General features: G+C 35.1%; 1 long non-coding RNA gene across 2 annotated transcripts; it reads left to right on the top strand.

Annotated features, from left to right (window-relative positions):
- The first annotated feature begins 1999 nt into the window (after window positions 1-1999).
- On the top strand, window positions 2000-21939 carry LOC128552415 (uncharacterized). 2 transcript variants are annotated; one of them, XR_008369070.1, is made up of 4 exons: window positions 2000-2103; window positions 5457-5541; window positions 6154-6683; window positions 6861-21939. It is a non-coding gene; the product is annotated as an uncharacterized LOC128552415 (long non-coding RNA). The 2 variants fall into 2 exon arrangements; XR_008369071.1 differs by lacking the exon at window positions 2000-2103 and adding an exon at window positions 2537-2675.
- Window positions 21940-21945: the final 6 nt, after the last annotated feature.

The raw sequence follows: 21945 nt of genomic DNA on the forward strand, positions 1-21945 counted from the left end.
CACTCTATTATTTCAAGGGGATTGAATACATTTGAAAACACTCTTCTATCCCACTTTTAAGTATACATCTGAATATTTTTCACCAGAAAAGATAAAGGTTGATAAAATAATAAAAGTTTATTTCATCATCTGTAAAAATGGAAGACTTAAAAACTTAATCACTATTTAGTAACAAATTACAGCAGTGTAACTTTTTCATTGTAATTATGATTAGAAGTGCATCTCTTTATGAATTTGTCTGAAATGGGATTTTTTTTCAAGAAGATAACTTAATAATTCTTTCCCAAATCTAACCTAATTATAAGTTAAACCATAACCAATGAAAAAATAGAACCATTTAATTTCTGAGGAGAATCCAATGTATCAAATTTGTAAGAACGTTTTAGCCTAACGCAAACATAAAAGGATCAACTGAAAATATAGGTATGTAGTATAATTATGATACCATTTTTGCAACTTCCAGTAAGAACAAATTCTAATCTATACTCCGTACAAATTAAAACTACCCCCTTACAGTATACAGGCGAGAGGAACTATACCCTGTACAGTCCATGCATGCGATTGATGATAATTTCTCTGCAAGTTTAACACAAAAAGCTACAGTATTTGGCATGGACTGATTTAAAATTACAATGAACACATTGTTCGATTCACATTTTTGATAACTGATGCAGTTACGTTTCTAAACGAAAGAAACTTTGCAGGTGTGCTCAAATCAGCGGTGAGCATCCGAACTTTACACAGTTAATTTCGTCTTTTCGGCCATGGCAATATGCTTTAAATGTTCCACATGCATTGTCTATGACGTACCGTGAGGGTCGAAAATGCCGATTTAGCTTTAAGACAATTCGATTTAGTATATGACCCAGGATCGGACATATTCCAATTAGTATGACCCTGGTTGAGAATTAGCTTAAAGCTATTTCATTTAGTACGACCCAGGGTCAGACAATTTCAATCAGTATGATACTAAATCGAATTAGTACGACCCTGAATTAAGACAATTCGAATTAGTACGACCCTGGGTCGGACATATTCCAATTAGTATGACCCAGGGTCGGACATATTCCAATTAGTATGACCCTGGTTGAAAATTTGTTTTAAGCTAATTATATTTAGTACGACCCTGGGTCAGACATATTCTATATAGTATCATACTAAATCGAATTAGTACGACCCTGAATTAAGATAAATCCATTTAGTTTTAAGACAATTTGAATAAGTACGACCCTGGGTCGGACATATTCCAGTTAGTATGACTCTGGGTCAGACATATTCCAATTCGCTTTAAGATAATTCGGAAATAGTATGACCCTGAATTAAGATAAATCTATTTAGCTTTAAAACAGTTCGAATTTGTACGACCCTGGGTCGGACATATTCCATTTAGTATGACCCTGGGTCGGACATATTCCAATTAGCTTTAAGCTAATTCCGAAATAGTATGACCCTCAATTACGGCAGCCATCTTTAGTACGACCCTGGGTCGGCCGACATAGTTACAATTATAGTATGACCCTGGGTCGGACATATTTACAGTTAGTATGACACCCTGGATCGGAAATATTCCGATATGTCTGACCCTAGGTCGTACTAAATATGAAATAGCTTTAAGCTAATTCCGAATCTGGGTCATACTAAATATAATATGTCCGACCCTGGGTCGTACTAAGTGATATAGCTTTAAGCTAATTCTCAACCAGGGTCATACTTATTGGAATATGTCCGACCCTGGGTCATACTAAATCGAATTGTCTTAAAGCTAAATCGGCATTTTCGACCCTAATGGTACGCCATAATTGTCTGTACACACTAGCTATTTGCAGAAGTTTTTATTGTAAACGGTCTTTATTATAAAAGCATAGAATTTGGATTTACAATTTAAATACCTCGTTCTTCCTGTTTATTTTGGCTCATTAGACCAGCTATATCATCGCCGTGAATATTGGCCAAACAAATGCGCCGTTCGTAGGCGGAACTGGCTATGAATATTGAGTACTTTTTGGAAAACCTGTTAGGGAGTGACACAAAGATTAGTTCGCACTTAATTATTGGATGTACGCACGTATTGAGTGTAAAAAAGTTAGCGACGTGGACAGCACTGTAAGTTTAATATGATTTTAATTCATTTTCCACTGATATAAATACATACTTAATTAAACTTCCTACTTTAATGCAGTTTATTGTATATATATAGATCGTTTTTCTGTTTCTCTGACCTCAGTTTTTATCAATATACGTATTTTAGATCTATTTTCGTTTTAAATGTTTCGAAGAATTAGTTAACAAAAATGTTAACTGTTCAAAGCATCGTTGATATTAAAGTTTGATTGATTTACATTATATCAATATACAACTTTTTGTTCAGGCTGGATCTATTTATAAATGTTGAAAAACCTTGATTGCTATTTTAGGATCATTCTATACATAGAGCGTGACTTCATTGTGTACACTACGGTAGCGCTTTCATACTGTTAGACGGAATGTGTGACATCACGCTCTAAGTATAGAATGGCGTGACTTAACTAAAGTGGCATTGGTCAGTTTCGCATTTGGGCCGGGTACGCTTTTTAAATAAAATAGACAGATGCACTTTAAAGGCATTTATATTCAACTGGTTACTTATGATGTTTATAGAACTGGTGATTCCTGCGTACGAGTAGTTATTGTGTAAGGTAAATATTAACTTGAATCAGGGTCACTCAAAATGATTTTTGAAAGACCCTGCTTGAATGGATTTTCCTAGCTCCGCGTAGACGGCCGGGTCTAAAATCTTACCTGAGGTAACGGAATTCAGACGAAATGGAAACGGTCATTCATCCATCCAGATTCAGCTCAAAATAGCGGAAAAAAGTAAACGGTTATGAGACAGTTTTCTTCCCACCATTATTTTCGCCTGGTCACATGCTTTAAATATATACATGTGTTTTAGGTCAGTCATTTGCAGATAATACGGTACAGGTCGCGCAAGGTGTGCATTTTTGCCTCAAAATTTAGTGTCCTGAAACCTGCGTTTTACTCGTTTTTATCACAGAAGCAACAGAATCGGCAAGCTAAAAATGTCACACAATGAAGTGCTAAGTCTATGCAATACATTCGCTCAACACTTGCCTTGAATTTATCAAAATTGGATTTTTCATGATTTTTTTTCGTACCGGTATCAGCGCAGATTTGTGGAATTTTCAAATTAATTGTCCCCTTGCCCCCATAATGATAAACGGGCATGAGCAGTAAAACAGTTTATTTAGGTAGCAGGGTACACTTCGAATTTTGGCCCCGTCAATATTTGTTATAAATAGAACTTCGTGATTTTGGATGTCTGTAAATTAAGGTGAGAGATAATGATTATTAATTCTTTAGAAAATTTATACAGCCGATACATGTAAAATTCTGATGTCAGTTGGAAAACTAACTGCTGGTAGCTTTGTATGATCAATGAGACACCTTTTCGCGGAAAAATTCAAATCGCGGAAGGGTTCTGTGCTTGTTGATTGATTCTCAGGAACATTTTCGCTATTTTGTGAAAAAACGAGCTGGATGGACCCCCATTCCGTTTCAGTAAGGACTATTAAATTGAGAAATGCAATAAAATTGGACATTGTTCTTGCAGCGGGATCATTGTAGGCTGTTCAAAAGGTGCAAAATTGATGATTTCGGCATGCTATTTTTCATGGATGGTGTAAACCTTTCGTTTTGATAACTTTCTTTATTCTTGTATGAGAATCCTGATCTTGCCATTAATTAAAAGCACAAAACATGCACGCAATTTATAAAATGGCCACCCTAATTTTGCTCATAAGGGAAGTGCAGTATTGCGACTCGCTACATGTAAGACCGTCCTTGCCCAAAATTTTCGCATCTAAGTGTACCCTGCTACCTTATAAGTCTGGTTCCCCTGGCAGTAATCCAGAATATCTATTTATAGGCGGAACATAACTAAATCCGGCTGTATAAAATCCACTTACTTTACAACGGTTTTTCGACATTTTCTAGCATATCAGATTTTCAGAGACTTTTATTCCCATAAAGAATTACATCGCAACTGTAGAAAAAACCAAAAGAAAAGGGGATGTTAACTTTTATGTAGGCCGAACACCACTAAATCCGTCTGTTCTTTATTTCATATAAATCCACTTACTTCATAACAGCTTTTTCGACATTTTCTAGCATATCAGGTTTTCAGAGACTTATATTCCCTTAAAGAACTAGATCGCTACTTTAGAAAAACAAAAAGAAAAGCTGGTGTTAACTTTTATATAAGAAAACTACAGTTCGTTAAATACAACCCTCTGATTTGCTACTTTTCGCTTCTTTCAATTTCTCATTTCGAGACATTAAATTCTTACGCCACCATTTTTACCTAGCTTGGGATAGGAACATGCCGATTTCGATAGAATGCAAAGTGATATATACTGAAACGCGGTACGGTAAAATTAAGCACGTTGCTGCTGAGAAAAGGCACCAGGAAAGGAAAAAAGTGTAGCACTATTTATATTTGGACTACCAGCGGAGGCTTACATTCTATTTGGTAGTGATCAGCCTATGTAAGGCCTAAAAAAATTCTTTGTTTTCAGTAACATGCTCGAAAAAATTAGGGTAGTTAGGTCGAAACTCTTTTTAGGGGAGGGGCATTTTTTTTATCAAGTGAGACATTTCAGAAATTATTTTTGTGTCTAAAATGAATACAAATAAGGGGGTTATGCCTTTAGAGCATCAGTAACTTGATTTCTAACATTACAAACTTCGTAAGATTTTCGGTCATGGCAATTTTCCAATTGTATTTAGTGAAATCATTAAACGTTTTATTAAAACTTGAGGTTATGACCCGACTGTTTTGAGATACACCGCATGTTTTGTGTTCAGCCCTTTTACAGTTGGACGCTACACTTTCCTCTTTGATTGTGTCTGACGGAACACGTGGAAGACTCTATGATAAGTAGTTTTTAAATCCCACCTGGACTGAGCTATTTTAGTTTCCATCTTCTGGCCTGTTTCGTCGGGCTCTTAAGGGTGTTTCCCTTGTTGCTCTGTCTTCTGCAAAGGCATTGAGTACATGCGTTTTAGGTTCTTAAGGATTGCATATATATTGTGTGCGCGTCCGCGTGATGGGTTTGCGTTTGGGGAGGCTGCGTTTTTACAACGTTGCTTTCCCTGTTGGGTATTCTTCCTTGTTGTCTTTTTTATATTGACTTATATAGGAAAAATTATTAAAATCTTCTTGTCCGGAACCATAAGGCCGTGACCTTAGATATTTGGTATTTATTCTTGCCTGGTGGTTAACTATCACATTTTTCAAAATCATGACCCTAGAATCAAAATCGACTGCACCCCGGGGTTAGCTGATTTTAAATTAGCTCGTATAGGGAAATACCTTAATTTTAAATTATCATTATTTTCATTATTGTTATTATTATTACTGATTAGCAAGTTTAAGTAACATTTTTGTCTTTTTGCAGACTGTTACTGAAACCATTTTTTTAATTGAGGTAACTGCGCCGACGTCGGGTCCCAAGCCCCGAGTAAAAAAGCAGGAGGGCATTTGTAAGTATTATTTATTTATCAAGTCAAATGTTAAAAGTTTTCATAGTCATTATCCCTGGATCGTTTGCACATTTCTCCATCATTTCTTTGCAGAATAATTGGGTGCACTTTTGATGCTTGGTAATTCAGTAGAAAGGCCGAGAGCATGATGATAAAACTGTTTGATAAATCAATCTAGTCACTCCGCTACACGTAAATGTACGCACTTGTGAAAAGCAGGTTTGACTAGCGTTTTATTAACGTGTACGTCTAAATTTGATTTAATGTCCTGCATTTTTCAGATAAATTGCGCTGGTAAAATTGAACACGTTCATATACGTGTGGAAGAGCAAAATCTGAGCCTAACTTATACAACCGAAATACCAATATATGTAGTATCTTAGAGTGGACGCAATGATCCAGTGGTGTCTTTTACTAAGAAACCAGAGGTCGTGAGTTCGAACCCCAGCTCCTCCAACTAGCTCTCATACTTCTGCTGCGTTAGCTAGAAGTGGCATCAATTACATATTGAACTTTTTATTTATTCGAGGGCTGATTCAGAAATAGCAAAATTCAGTTAAACCTATGTACGTACCATTTAATTGTACTTAAAATGTTTTATACAATTTTCAGCTGAAATGAAAGGTACTTGAAGCTCTCCTGCAATTAAAACACAATGAAGATATCATTCTTGTATTCCTGTGCAGTGGTTATACTTTATTGCAAAGTCCTAAAAGCCCATGTCTGCGCAGAATGTTGTCAAGAGAAGTGTCAGCTGTTGTCTATGACAGATAATCTGATATTGTTGGATCCTGGCCTTGGTGAAAAATTTGGAAGCCTTTATTTTAAAATAAAAAACGGATCAGACAGTATATCAAAGACAGATTGTCTCAGAGTGAAGAAAAAGGGTGTATGGACTTGCGACTCAAATACACATGATTGGTGTAGAAAGTGTAAGAAAGAATATTGCAAACAACAGATATGTGGAGATTTTTGTGGCTTTATACATGCGGATGCTTTTTATCCTTTCGAAACATTTGAACATTACATGAAAAACAGTTATGACAGAAGGCCTGAATTCGGATCAAGCAATTTAACTAGTGACTTTCATAATGAATGCTGCAAGAGGAGGACATGTGGTTCGGCTGAATATTATACTACAGGTAAAGTAATTTACAGTATCACATTAAATCATCGTTTTATATTCACTGTAATGTAATGTAGTCCTGCAGCAGCAGAAACTGCAATTTTTCACCAAAATGTGTAATTGAACCCCGCTGTAACAATATTGCTTTAGACAGACATATGTATCTTAAATGTAAATTTACTTATTATTTCAGGGGAAAGAATGCATGAGAAGGAACCTTCTGACAAGTTGCTGCACTCGCTGGAGCTGTCCTTGATGATATCATTTATAGCTACAGTTGCTAGTCTTAGTTCAATGCTTTTCATGTTTAGCATATGGAGGTATGGTTTGTTTTAAGACATTCTTATTAAACTAGCCATTCGTTTTTATTCGACCGAAGGGACGTGTTATTTTATTGTACAGGTCGTCCTTCTACCCGTCCGTCTATCCGTTAGGGATTTTGTTGCTGCTCAGTTGCTTGTGATCGTCAAACTTGATGGCGGGGATAAATTATATTTACTCTATCATGTGATTTATATTGCCGTTAGATGGCGTGGTAAAACAGATTTTTCAAAAATCTAGTAGAAATACAGCTAATTTTACACTACGGTTCAAAAGGTGACCATGTAATCCAATTCGTTAAAACATGGTCGTCAGAGCTAAAAATAGACAACTGTTCTGATTGTTCGAGTTTCACAGAAATGTGCCTTGGATGGTCCGATATGCTACCAAGGATGTTCAAATAATATAACTGTGTCAAGATCTTTTGCAGCTATGGAATATATTCACATTTCTCCTATACGTGACTAGTATAGTATAGTGTAGTTATAGGTTTTCCTCGAAACTGTTGATACAATTTATATAAAATAATTTCATACACATATCCCTTTACCACGAATGTTCAAGTTGAATACTTCCTTAATCCCCTGCATACGACCACCGCTGCAGGTCCCTGTCTGCTGTTTGTCTTGCTTCTCTTCCGGACATATGGACAGTTCGCATTTCAGCGTCAAGTGTCCGTCGCCAGCTCAAAACTACGGAATTCCGGTGCGACAGGTTTTTTGCTGTTTGCTATTTGCTTTCTGCGTTTTGGTTTTTGCATTTATGTTTTGCCTTTTGCCTTTTGCTATTTGTCTTTTGCTAGTTTGATTTTTTTCTAAATATACTTAAGGACAATGAAAACGCACGGTCGGGATAATTGCATTTTAACAAGGAAAATATTTTTCTTATAAATATTTTTTCACAGTATCATAAAACCGAATGCATTGCGGTCATTTAGATACCAAAATTTTGAAAATTGATTGCATAGTAAAGAAGTTATTGCATAATAAAGACAGTACCCCAAAAATCAAAAGTAACACTTTTGACTAATTGTGATAAGATCACAACAGAAAAAAGAATGGACCAATTCATTGTTACTTTATGAAATGAAATTATTTAATTTTTTAAACTGTTAATTATTAACTTGTTTTTCACCTTTCTAGAAATGTTAGACACAAATGAGCAATTAAAATCTTTATGAAAATGAATATTAAACTATGCCAATGGTCAGTTTTAGAAATCGTAATGTTTTGTCAAAAGCTCCCATGGAAATTGCATGCACACACAATTTTCCTCTATAAAAGGTACTCCATTTGAAAAAACTACTCAGACTTGCTAGCAAATTGTATGCAATGGTTCTACAAAGAAATAACCGCTGGGTAGCTTTAGGACAGATTATGGCTGGTGTATCTTACCAACAAATCGCCAACAGTTTTGGTGTCCATCGGTCTACAATTTCTCGGCTTCACCAGCGTTTTCGTACTACTGGTACCGTCAACGACCGACCGAGACCAGGCCAGCGGAGGGTGACGACAACACGCCAAGATATCAACATTCGCCTGGTACACATTGCCAGTCGGTTTAGGACACCAGCAGAAACTGCTAGAACTATTCCAGGACGCCGAAATCCGACGGTCTCTGCTCGCACCATTCGTCGACGTTTGAGGGATGCTGGTCTTCGATGTCACAGGCCATACCGCGGCCCACGCTTATTACCACGCCATAGACTTGCACGAAGACGCTGGGCAGCCGGCCATGCCCGTTGGCGCTTAAACTGATGGGACAGCGTTATTTTTTCTGACGAGACCAAAGTAATGGTCGACTCAAGTGACCGAAGACAGCGTGTGTATCGCCGCCGTGGTGAAAGGTTCAGGGATAGCTGTGTCGTGGAGGAGGAGCACAGCGAACGAGCGTCGACTCTGATATGGGCAGGTATAACTGCAAACGACAGGACAGATCTTGTTTTCTTGGATCAAGGTGTGGGACGTGGAGGAAGAAACGCTTAGGATTGAATGCTCAACGGTACATTAATACCGTCCTACAGCCTGTCCTGGTTCCATTCGTTCAGCAGCATCCTGGGACGTTATTTCTGCAGGACAACGCAAGGCCGCACGTGGCGAGAGTATCCTTGAATTTTCTGCAACAAAACGGGGTACAGCTTCTTGCTAAATGGCCATCCATGTCTGTAGACTTAAACCCAATTGAACACCTTTGGAACCACTTAAGGCAGCGGATTCGGAAGAGACAAAACATTCGTGACGTACAAGGACTTCGGGTTGCACTACAGGCCGAATGGCGTCAGATTCCACAGGCGGCTATCCGCACCCTAGTAAGGTCCATGAGGCGACGATGTACATCTGTAAGAGACACTGATGGAGGACATTGTCGTTTCTAAAGATCCCGACGGTGACATTACGAATAGACATTTATGAGTGACTTTGTTTTGGATTTTTATTTTGTTTTTTTGCCTTTGTTAAGTTTGCATTACTGTGATGAAAAAGTGTGATTTTGGGATTTTCACCTTAGGTACTTCGATGGACTGGTGTACATTTGATTTTAAACATTTTGAATTATTTTCAGTTGTAAAGTTTGCGTTTTGTAATAAAGTTATGATATATATCTGATGGAGTCGTTAGTGTTTTGTTTTCATGTAATAAAATGCATATAATGCGGGCGTGCGTTTTCAGTATTAATGCCTGTAGCTATAAATAATAAATTATGTAATGAAATGTGCAACACCTCTAACGCCCCCTAGCACAATGGCTTAAGCGGAACCCTATTACACATATGTTGAAAAGACTCCATGATCCCACAGGACCAGAAAGTATAACAACACAAGACATCAACTTAAAGCATATTTAAAAATATAAGATTGGTAGTATTTTGAATTTCTATAGCAGTGAGATCGGCTGCATTTTAGGAAAACCCTATCAGGCCCGTAGCCAGAGGTATAAAAATAGGGAGGCATTTGGTAGGGGGTATGCTCCCCTGGAATTTTTTTTCGAGGGTGTAATTTCGTGCGTTTTTCTGCATTTCAAACATGTTTTTGTTGCTTTTAAAATACCGATTTCGGAAAAAAATGAATGACGTTAAAAAGATTCCCGTACATTTTAGTTAGTATAGTTAATGTAGGTCTACAGAAAAATAAGAATTTTGAAATAGCCAACGTAATTGCGATTATTGTCACTCTAAAACGCTAATTTAAAGGCATATGGTCATATTTGCTTGGTTCTTACATCTTCAGTTGAGTAAATGTATATATGTTCATGTATAAACTTTTTAGCATGGCTGACGTGAAACGAAAATTTGAAAGAAGCAACATAGTTTATACATTTACAAATGCAATACAGAAATGAAATACAAAATTAATGTACTTAATACATAATATATTTTGTCAGTCTTCTTTAAATAAAATTACATTTTAGAAATTCAGCACTTTGATAAAAAGTGCGTATGGCATGTCAGATCTAAAAGATCAAATGTTGTCATAAAGTTATACTTACAAGTTAATCAAAATCTAAAAAAGTCACACATATATAAAAAAAGTATAAAGGGGAGATTCCATACTTATGAACAATTAATAAGTGTATCTGATATAAGTTCTTAACTTTCAAGTGAGAGAAACCTTATGACGAAGTTTTGAAATGCTGTACGTATAATTGTGACTTTTTAGAAATTATATGTTCAAAGGTGTGTATAAAGAACAAAACCGCGTGATTGCAATACTTCATTCTGTTGTAATGTCAAAATGAATCAATTTAGAAAAAAAATATCAACATTTAGAGATAGACCCTAAAATTTTCCATGATAGTAATACATTAAATAAAGTCTAGAAATTGATTTCCAAGTCCTTGAAATAACCAAAAATGATTTCACAAATGTGAAGTTTATGATAGTTTTGTGAATATCAATAACAGAAGTTTTAATTTTCAATTTAAAGTTGTGATCCACAAAGAATGACAACTCTTGCCTTGGGCAGTACTTATAAGCAGAGATATCTATTAGTTTACTTCCCTTGCAATTACACAATTGAGTGGAAAATGAAAACTGTTTTAGACACTCATACTTTTTTGCACAACAAAAACATTTAGGATTTATTCATTTGTGTTTGATTTACCCCGCAAAACATGGTTCCTATGATTCTGTCAACTTACATATGGTAAAAAAAAAACTTTTAACAAGCCAATAATAAAATGAAGTACCAGTAAGTAATTAATAGTGCAGATAATACAGTTTTGCTTGTATCAAAATATCACAATAGAAGCACTTTTGTAATACAGAACACCTGGTAGGATTAGTAAAGGTGCAATTATATTGATCTTTATTTCCTATGCCTACAGCATTCAGTCAGATAAGCGCCACGTTTTATTTAGGTATGCATACCATAAAACTTCTTTCGCAAGAACATGAACCAACTGTTCAATTTTCATGTGAAACAACTCTTTCTTTCTATGATTTGGTGTTGTTTGATTTTTTATCTCAAAACGTAAGGCTGAGCGTTAAAGCTTTGAATTGATCATTTTAAGCATGTTGTTTTAATGTTTTTAATTTCCATGTAGCCGCTCCTGCAGATGGTCCTACCTATCAAGCTATTGATAAATATTTCATCCCGATTATTGCGGGAATAACTTCTCTCAATGACGGAAAATTGTAAGATACATGCATATTGTATGATATCAGAAAATGTTGTAAGTCTAATAAAATAAATTCAGATCCACTATTTAATCTGAAATTTAGATATAATGTCATTGGAACCATATCATATATCATTTATAAAAGAGAAACAGAAATAATTCAAGAAACCGATATGTAATAATATTGAAATACTGGTTTAAAGTAATTAAAGCTAGTAATTGCATTATAAACACTGTATATGAACGGTTGAAAACCGATATGTATAATTTTAGTTTAATCATATTTTATTGTAGATATATACACATTTAATACACACACATACAACAAGCATACATAAATACATCAATGTAAATATACAAAAGGGTTGGGCCAGAAGTTATAACAACATTATCGGGGGCCCTCCCCTGACAAAGCAGACTATATGTTATTTAGAAATACTGTCGTTTTGTGATATATGTGGACAATCAAATCAGGAATTGAAAAAGAAAAAAGAAAATATAGTATGGTACTGCAAAAAAAAAAACAGCAACAAAAAAAAAAAACATTTATATATTACAGAAAAGCGAAAAAAAAGATACAATACAATTGCCGCAGATCCAATATAGATGCCACCTTCCCAGTCCAATGCATTTCATGTATGTAATATTTTAGCAGTGGTCCATTCTATCTTGATGTACATCATTAAAATACAGAAAACTAAACAGTAAAATAGTACAATAGTTATCAAAATCTCTTAGTTTCCTTTATGAAATGATGTACTTGATGAAATAAGAGCCTATTATGAGCATCGTTCAGGATATCAATACCAAATAGTAATTTATTCGTGCTAAGAGGGTGGAACTGACGTGTATTTATAAAAAGATTTCTCCTTTGATTGTTGTATTTTGGACATTTAAATAGAAAGTGTTCGGCATCTTCTACTAAAGCACCACAGTTACATGCAGGATTTGCGATAAGGTGATTGTTATACAAATCTGAATTAAGATTGCTACAATTGTTTCTAATGCGTGCTTGATGAAAGGATGGTGAGCGATCGCCACTTGTAAAATATGATGGAACAATTGATGGTTTGTATAAATCCTTGAGTTTTCTTTTGAAACTTGCTAATGATTCTGATTCTCTAATATCTTAAGGTAATTCATTCCAAAGTTGTATTGCTGAAGGGATGACGGACTTAGAATAAATGTTCTGTTCTCCTCGCCATTGATACATAATTAACATTATTTCTCAACCAGTATTGATTTTCATATGCATTTTCGACTAAAGGGGGGAATAACTGTGATAAGTACAATGGCAATAAATGATGTTTTTCTTTGTATACTAATATTAATTTCTGAATCTTTCTTCTGTCCGCAAGAGATACCCATCCGATTTCTTTTAATAGTTTTTGAATAGATACTGATCTTGTTAAACACGTTACAACTCTTGCAGCTTCGTATTGTATTTTTTCTAATATTTCTTTCTCATAATTAGCACAATTATCCCATAACAAAGAGGCATATTCCAGACGTGGACGTAAATAAGATATATATATTTGATTGAGGGTTTTTTGTTGAAATTGAAATTTCAACATTTTCATTGACCCTAAAATTTTCGAGGCAGATGAGACTATAGTGGCGATATGTTCATGCCATGACCCGTCCTGACTAAATGTAACACCGAGATGTTTATGATGTTCAACAAATGTTAGATGTACATTATCAAAATATAAGTTTAGGCGGTTTCTATTACAATAGGAAAAAACATAACTTCTGTTTTAGAAGGGTTAAATTTCACTAATCATTGATTGGACCATAACTTAATTTTGTGGAGGTCATGATTAAGAGTTTCTTCCATCGTATCTATGTTACTTGTTGATACGGCTAGAGAACTATCACCTGCAAAAAGTCTAGTAATATTTAAAAGTGAATCAGCTATATCATTTACATAGATAAGAAATAAAAGAGGTCCAAGGACTGAGCCTTGAGGAACCCCACCATGTAGACATTGTGAGTCTAAAAAAGAAGTTTCGACGAAAACTTTTTGAGTGATATGTATAATAATAAAGTAAACTGGTGTTGTTATGTAAAGGACATGTTATACGTAAATGGTTTTGGCTATGTATGGGAAACGCCTGCTGTAATAAATGTAAAACAGTTCATACCATTGTGCAGGCAAAGGCTTATTGACAATTTCATACAAACCTGGAGAAACAGTGTACAAAATAACCAGGTGCTAATTGATTATAAGCATCTGAAACAAGACTATGAATATGCAGGTTACCTCAGTATCGTAAGTGATAAAAGATACCGAAGATTGTTAACATATTTCAGAGTCTCTGCACATTATCTAAAAGTTGAAACTGGACGTTATGGTCTAACAAAATTGACAGAAGTGAACGAACCTGTGATGTCTGTGGTTCTAGGGACGTAGACGATGAGTTTCATATGATATGTGTTTGCCGCGTTATAAAATATTGAGAAAACTTTATATTGACAGATATTACTATGAACGATCAAATATGTGGAAATTTATTAAATTTTTGTCATGTGCAAACAAAGAGACACTTAATAATTTAGCCTGTTTTATCAACTGTGCATTGAAACTAAGAAGAAATACGTTAGAACATTAAATAAGTATTTCAAAATGTATATATCCAAGTACATAATTATTATTTAACAATACCTTATACTGATGATACCTTTATCTTACAATTGGTGAGTGTTTTATGTTTTGTAATATAACACATTCAATTGACACTTATAGCGATTACTGTATTTTAAATGTTTTGTAAATATATTTTAATATTTGATGACCTTGCTTTGATATGTATATGTTGTAGGGATGAGGAGCTCATAGCTCAAATCTGAATAAAGATTTCTTGATTCTGTATAAAAACAAGAAAAAACTATTCAGTATTTACCAAGAAAAATACATTACATTATAATATCTTTTCACTAAGCTGTGACATACAGATGACTGTATGGATGAATGCAAGGTAGGGTTATTATCTGAGTCATTGATTGTTGTGGTCTCTCGGGCAAGTTTGACCGTACTTAAAATTAAAACTCTAAATATAGCACTAAAGGCTACCTTCCACCCTACTAATCTATCACATTCTTACTGAAGTCTAATTTGTACAGTGAGTGATTTTCAACAAATGATTTTACAACTATAACAATAAATTGATGTCAGGTTGACATATTAAGATATCATTTCATGATTCAGATACGCAAGTAAAGAAAAGAAATTTTAATAATTTTCAAACGATTTACCAAATATAATACTAAATCAAGTTTTGCAGTCAAAAATGTTACTCATTAAGTTACACTTTAATCGTAATCTAAACCCGTTAAATGGAATAATATATACAATACTGTGGAAAAAAATGATCTTAAAATGTATGAAGCGTAATGAATGCCGCAAAGTAAGTTTTTATGCCTTTTTAGTTGTTTGGATCTCATTACTTGGTAATATGGGCATAAATTGCAACTTGTCATTGAATTTGTGAAATACAATAGGAATAAAAAGCACCTGATAACTCCGTTCGAATAATAGAAACAGACAGCAGCCGCATACTGTAATGAAATGATTTAATGGAAGATGTGAAATTCAAAAGATTGCCGTCTTGTAGAAATGGGAAACGCATTTAACTCCTTTTATACCACGAAGAGTAGCGAAACAATTTTCCGATTCAAAATTAAACCTCTTTCGGTCACTGGTGTGGAGTCTAATTGCTACGTTATATACAATGCATTGTTCAAGATTGTACGATTAATTTATACGAATTTATCATACTTGCAAAGTATATACGCGTATAGCACTTTTAGTTTTCATAGCTTGAAACATGTCCATAATATTTGTGTCAAACAAATTAAGTAATTCACTGTAGATACCAAATTCAAACTTTGATCTTCCCCTTTTATTTTCAAATATGCTCCTTAATTGTAGCATCAGGGCCAAGGATGAGGGCTCATGGTGTTGCCCATATATGAAAACAATATTGAAGTACTTTCCATTCAAAAACAATAGAGTTTTTAGCAAACAAATTCAAATGAGCCTATAACCTATCTTAAGCAGCCATCAAAGGGAGCGACTCAGCGTGACTGCTTAGGAAAGATAGCTGCTTAAGTCATGCTGAAATTAGTTTGTTGATTAGCTACTTAATACAGTTGATCGCTAAGGCAGATTTGCTCTATATCTCTATTACGGTTTAATAGATTATATTTTTTATCTAATGTGTGCATAATGTCTCCCTAAAATTTCATTTTAGCTCGACTGTTCGAAGAATAAGGAGAGCTGTCCTACTCACAACAGCGTCGTCGTCACACCTTGGTGACGTTTTTCGTATCAGTTCACATTTTGACAAATCCTTTTGTCATATAGCTTTGAAACTTTCAACACTTGTGTACCATCACCTTATCAAGTTTAAGACTACAGTACACAACTCTGTCAAGGATTTTGACTGAATTATGGCCCATTTTAACGTACACATCTTGGTGTTAAGTTTTTCGTAGCAGTTCATATTTAGTGTAAACCGTTTTACTTATAGCTTTGAAACTGTGGCAAAGTCTAAAAACAAAAAGGGTAAATATACCTCTCACATGTACATGTAATTACAGTGTTAAAACCGAAATGTTGTAAAAGTTGCTAATCGTTAATTAAAAACTGATATAAAATTACATTTAAGCTCAATAAAAGCAAGAGCTCTCCGTAAGACAGCAAAGACAGCACGCTTGACTTTCCTCAGCTAGAGCTGGGCTTAATTCTATCAAATACCAAAAGAAGCAACAAAACAGATCAGACGAGGGCATGAGGCTAGTGCCAATGTTTGCATATATTAGTAAACTGTATTTTTTGTAGATATGATTTCAGAAGAAAATATAGGACCGTAGCCAGGTTGATTTTTTGGTATTAAACACTACATACCCCCGCCTCCTCCCCTTCATAAAAACTGTTACAAATTATTTAGATTGCATACTTACGAGGACATGTTTGAAGAATTGTCAGACCTCGATTTTACAGTCGTTCAATTAAGACGTTCCTTTTTAGCTCACTTGAGCAATGCTCAGGTGAGTTTTTCTGATCACCCAATGTCCGGCGTCTGTCTGTCGTCTGTCTGTCGTCTGTCTGTCTGTCCGTCAACATTTCGCTTGTGTATGCGATAGAGGCTGTATTTTTCAACTGATCTTCATGAAATTTGGTTAGAATGATTACCTTGATGAAATCTAGGCCGAGTTTGAAAATGGGTCATCTAGGGTCAAAACTAGGTCACTAGGTCAAATCAAAGAAAAACTTTGTGTATGCGATAGAGGCTGTAGTTTTCAAGTAATCTTCATGAAATTTAGTCAGAATGATAATCTTGATAAAATCTAGGCCAAGTTTGAAAATGGGTCATCTGGGGTCAAAAACTAGGTCACTAGGTCATATTAAAGAAAAACATTGTGTATGCGATGGAAGCTGTATTTTTCAATTAATCTTCATGAATTTTGGTCAGAATGATTGCCTTGATGAAATCTAGGTCAACTTCGAATATTGATCATCTGGGGTCAAAAAGTAGGTCATTAGGTCAAATCAAAGAAAAACCTTGTGTATGTGATAGAGGCTATATTTTTCAATTGATCTTCATGAAATTCGGTCAGAATGATTGCCTTGATAAAATCTTGGTCAAGTTTGAATATGGGTCATCTTGGGTCAAAAATTAGGTCACTAGGTCAAATCAAACAAAAACCTTGTGTATGCAATAGAGGCTGTATATTTCAATTGATCTTTATGAAATTTGGTCAGAATTATTGCCTTGATAAAATCTAGATACAGTTTGGTTATTGGTCATCTGTGGTCAAAAACTAAGTCACTAGGTCAAATCAACGAAAAACCTTGTGTATGCAATAGAGGCTGTATTTTTCAATTGATCTTTATGAAATTTGGTCAGAATGATTTCCTTGATGAAATCTAGGTCAATTTGAATATGGGTCATCTGGGGTCAAAAACTAGGTCACTAGGTCAAATAAAAGAAATACTTGTGTTTGCTCCAAATTTAATGATACTTGGTCAGAATATTTATTCCATGCAATCACTAGGTCTATGTTTACACTGTTATGGTGTATTATGGTGTGTTTCTCAGGTGAGTGACCTAGGGCCATCTTGGCCCTCTTGTTTAATAAAATTTATTAGCAAGTGGAGTGATTGATAAAACACTTCTGTTGCATATGCATATCTGAAACTCTGGGATACGGTCAAAATAAATGTACTTGCATAAAGCATATAGATTTCAAATTTTTCTTAATGCAGATTTTGGTACTCCTAGTCCTTCAGCTAAGTAAATATTTCACAACTGTCATTCATTTAATAATTTCTACTGTAGACGCGCACTTTTATTTTCTTGCTTAAAAAATTTAATGTAGATGATACCATACTGGTTAATACCAACAAAAGTTTTACCACTATTACAAGAAGTGGATGTCAGGTTAACATAATCTGATATCCTTTCATTACTCAGACACTCCAGTAAAGAAATTTTAGTAATCTTCAAAAGATTTATAAGATATAATACTGAATCAAGTTACCGGTCAAAAAATATTTACTGTCAAAATAACAGTATATGATATCAGATACATTTGCGTCATAATCTAAACGCTGCTAAATGCAAACAAAAATTATCTAAAATACTATGAAAAAAATGGTGAAACTGCTTTTGAATGTAAATAGCGAAATGCATACCTATGACAAGATAAGTTTTGTGCCCTTTTAGTTGCTTGGATCTCGTTACTTGGTAATATGGGCATAAGTTGCAGTGTCATTGCATTTGTAAAACAAAATGAGAGAAAAAGCTCCCAATAACTGCGTTCGAATAATATAACAGAAAAGACCGTAATACTGTAAATGTAGGGTAATTAAAAAATAGCAGGAAAAAAACTGTCTTTTACCAATGGGAGACGTAAGAGAAAAGTTCATAATAACTGCGTTCGAATAATATAAACAGAAAAAAGCGATAATACTGTAAATGTAAGGTCATTTAAAAAATAGCAGGAAAAAACACTGTCAAAAAAATTTTATTCATAAGAGCGTGGCAGAATAAGTTTCCCGTCAAATTTAGAATTTAAATGATCAATAGCAAAACTCTTCCGGTCGGATGTGTTGAACCTAATGATAACTTCTTGTTACACGTTAACCCTTACCATTGCTTCAAAATTGTACTCGTGAGTTTTTCATACGATTAAAAATTTATATATTTATCATGCTAGAAAAAGTATATTCGTGGAGTACACTTTAAGTCTTACAGCTTTAAATATATCCATAGTGTCTGTCTAAAACAAATTATATCAAACATTGTAGATACCAGTTTAAACTTTGATCTTACCTAGCATTCGGTTTCAAATAAGCTTCAGTATTGTAGCATCAGCCAAAGTGTTGCCTGTAAGTATATCAAAACAATGTCTTAGTATTTTTTATTCGGTACCATAGAATAGTCAGTTTGGGAAGTTTCTTGATTGGCTACTTAATGTTGTAACTGACCTCTAAGGCAGAATGTACAGCTCGTTTAAATGGGTCAACCGTGATGTTGCACTTATAAAATAGACTTGCCCGGTTTTTAGGTTGGTCAGGGCTACGGATATGTATTGTATTTTGCCATCGAAATATTTCTATAAAATACTTCTTCCCCTTCCGTTTGGATCCGTCCATGTTTACAAACACGTTTGTTTATTTTATGGACTGTACTGTATACTTCTATCACAGATCAACATAAATGTCCTAAATATGTAATAAAATAGGCCTGTTAAACCAACCAAATGGCTATTCCCAAATATTCACAAGGATTGCATTTTTCATGCGTGTAACATTCGGATCCCGAATTAAAATTCGCATCCCTCCCATCGTCATTTCGTACTTGAGCACTTATAGCCGGAGCAACGATTTACGGAACCTTTGGATCGGGAGGTAGGGGCACTAGAAAAGTTTACATACCTATATTTTCTAGCTACTTTATGTCTAATTTCCTACAATATATTTTTTTTTCAAACCTAATTTATTTCAAAGTATGGTCATTATTATAGTTTATATGTATTTCATTTTTAACATAATATCATTGATGGAGAACGGCGCGGTTTATTTTTATTTATTTTGAAGAATATTATGCGCGAAATTCTTGTTGAAGCAGACGATAGGTAGAACATGTGGTATCGTGATCAGTTGATAAAACTCCATTTATGCTGTAATCATTAACTGATACGGATTTGAATGTTCTTTTCAACCTAATGAAGTTTTATTTTCATTTCATTTCGCAAACAATTTGTTAAAACGCATTTTTCCCTTACCTCTGACGTGAGTTATACTGATATCCAGTCTTTGTAGCAACATCCTTGTCATTGTATGAAAGAAGAACTTTTTTTATAGAAAACTAATGTCCTTTTCAGCATGAAGGCAACATTAGACGGCACTTTTAGGGAAAAGTGTGGTTTTCATATCATATATCCTATTTTTTGGGGAGCCCCCAGACACCCTCCTATGGAGGAGGCTGGGACACAACCTTGCAAATGAATGCCTGTCGGGGCTTTGCCTTTACCATTCAAATTTACCTAACAACTACGAACAAACGCACATACTCGTGTCTCGGAAAAATTTAGTATCTCGCTACGGCCATGTATAATGTACTTATTCGTGATATTAAAAAATTGGCGGAAAATAGTTTAACAAATAAAATGAAATAATAGTACCTCAGTTCGGTTATGCCTTTTAATATGGTGACTCAAAACATATCCCTTTTTTCTCATAATCTTGGCAGAAAAACAGGGAGGCACCGGCCTCCCTGTGCCTCAGTGCAGCTATGGGCCTGCCTATACAATATATTTTATTCTTTCAGCGTTTTGATTTTGGGATTTTTTGCGTCTTGATTTTTGCTGTTAGTGTTTTGTTTCATGGTTTTTGCTTTTTGCATGTGTTTTTTTTTTTGTTTTTGGTGTAGTATTTTCTAACATGTACATAACTGCATAATATGAAACCCTGGTGCAAAAAACAAAACGCAAATAGTAAAAAGCAAAACGCATGTCGATGCATAACAGGTTTTATTTATGACAAGAGATATGATATTAATTATTCTTCTTATTATTAAAACATTCATCCAACCCGCCCGCTTAGCTCAGTATGTAGAGCGTCGGTCTACGGATCGTTGGGTCGCGAGTTCGATCCTCGGGCGGGGCGTATGTTCTCCGTGACTATTTGATAAACGACATTGTGTCTGCAATCATTAGTCCTCCACCTCTGATAATTCATGTGGGGAAGTTGGCAGTTACTTGCGGAGAACAGGTTTGTACTGGTACAGAATCCAGGAACACTGGTTAGGTTAACTGCCCGCCGTTACATGACTGAAATACTGTTGAAAAACGGCGTTAAACCCAACGCAAACAAACAAAAACATTCATCCTATAAATCTTTTCCCTCAGTCCTAGTCAGAAACCACTAGCCCAATTTCAAAATGAGTTTTCAGAAATGTTCATTTGATGGCTTTGTACCGGAATAATTCGATTCATTCTGATTTTGCTGTTTGAAAGTCTGTGAAAGTCCTACCTCCCGAATCTTCAGTCTTGCTACAAAAGCAGTTAAAATTGGCAGAAAAACTTCTTTGATCACTTTCTTAAAGGGTTACCCCATTGAGCTGTGAAAGTCATGTGTGTGATCTAGAGACACCATAGCCCTATGTTTATTATACCCCCACAAAACGAAGTTGGGGGTGAGGGGGGTGGGGGTGATATATAGGAGTGAGCTTGGCGGTCGGTAGGTCCGATGGTTTCATGGTTTCCGGATGATAACTCATGAAAGGCTTGACCGATTTAAATATTGTTTGGTACACAGGTCTGACATCAGAAAATGCAGGTCAGGTTTGAATTTGAGGTCAGTGGGTCAAAGGTCAAGGTCACAGTGACTCTGAACAGTTAAATGGTTTCCGAATGATAACTTGAGAACGCTTGGGCCTAGGATAATAAATTCAAGGTCACAGTGACTCTGAACAGTTAAACGGTTTCCGGATGATAACTTGAAAACGCTTGGGCCTAGGATCATAAATTTTGGTACACAGTTGTAACATCATAAAATACAGTTCAAGTTCGACTTTGAAGTCTGTAGGTCAAAGGTCAAGGTCACAGTGACTCTGAACAGTTAAATGGTTTCCGAATGATAACTTGAGAACGCTTGGGCCTAGGATAATAAATTTAAGGTCACAGTGACCAAGAACAGTTAAACGGTTTCCGGATGATAACTTGAAAACGCTTGGGCCTAGGATAATAAATTTTGGTACACAGGTGTATTATTATAAAATACAGGTCAAGTTCTACTTTGAGGGCAGTAGGTCAAAGGTCAAGGTCATAGTG

Source organism: Mercenaria mercenaria, unplaced genomic scaffold, assembly GCF_021730395.1.
Source record: "Mercenaria mercenaria strain notata unplaced genomic scaffold, MADL_Memer_1 contig_2785, whole genome shotgun sequence".
In the NCBI taxonomy this organism is placed as follows: domain Eukaryota; kingdom Metazoa; phylum Mollusca; class Bivalvia; order Venerida; family Veneridae; genus Mercenaria; species Mercenaria mercenaria.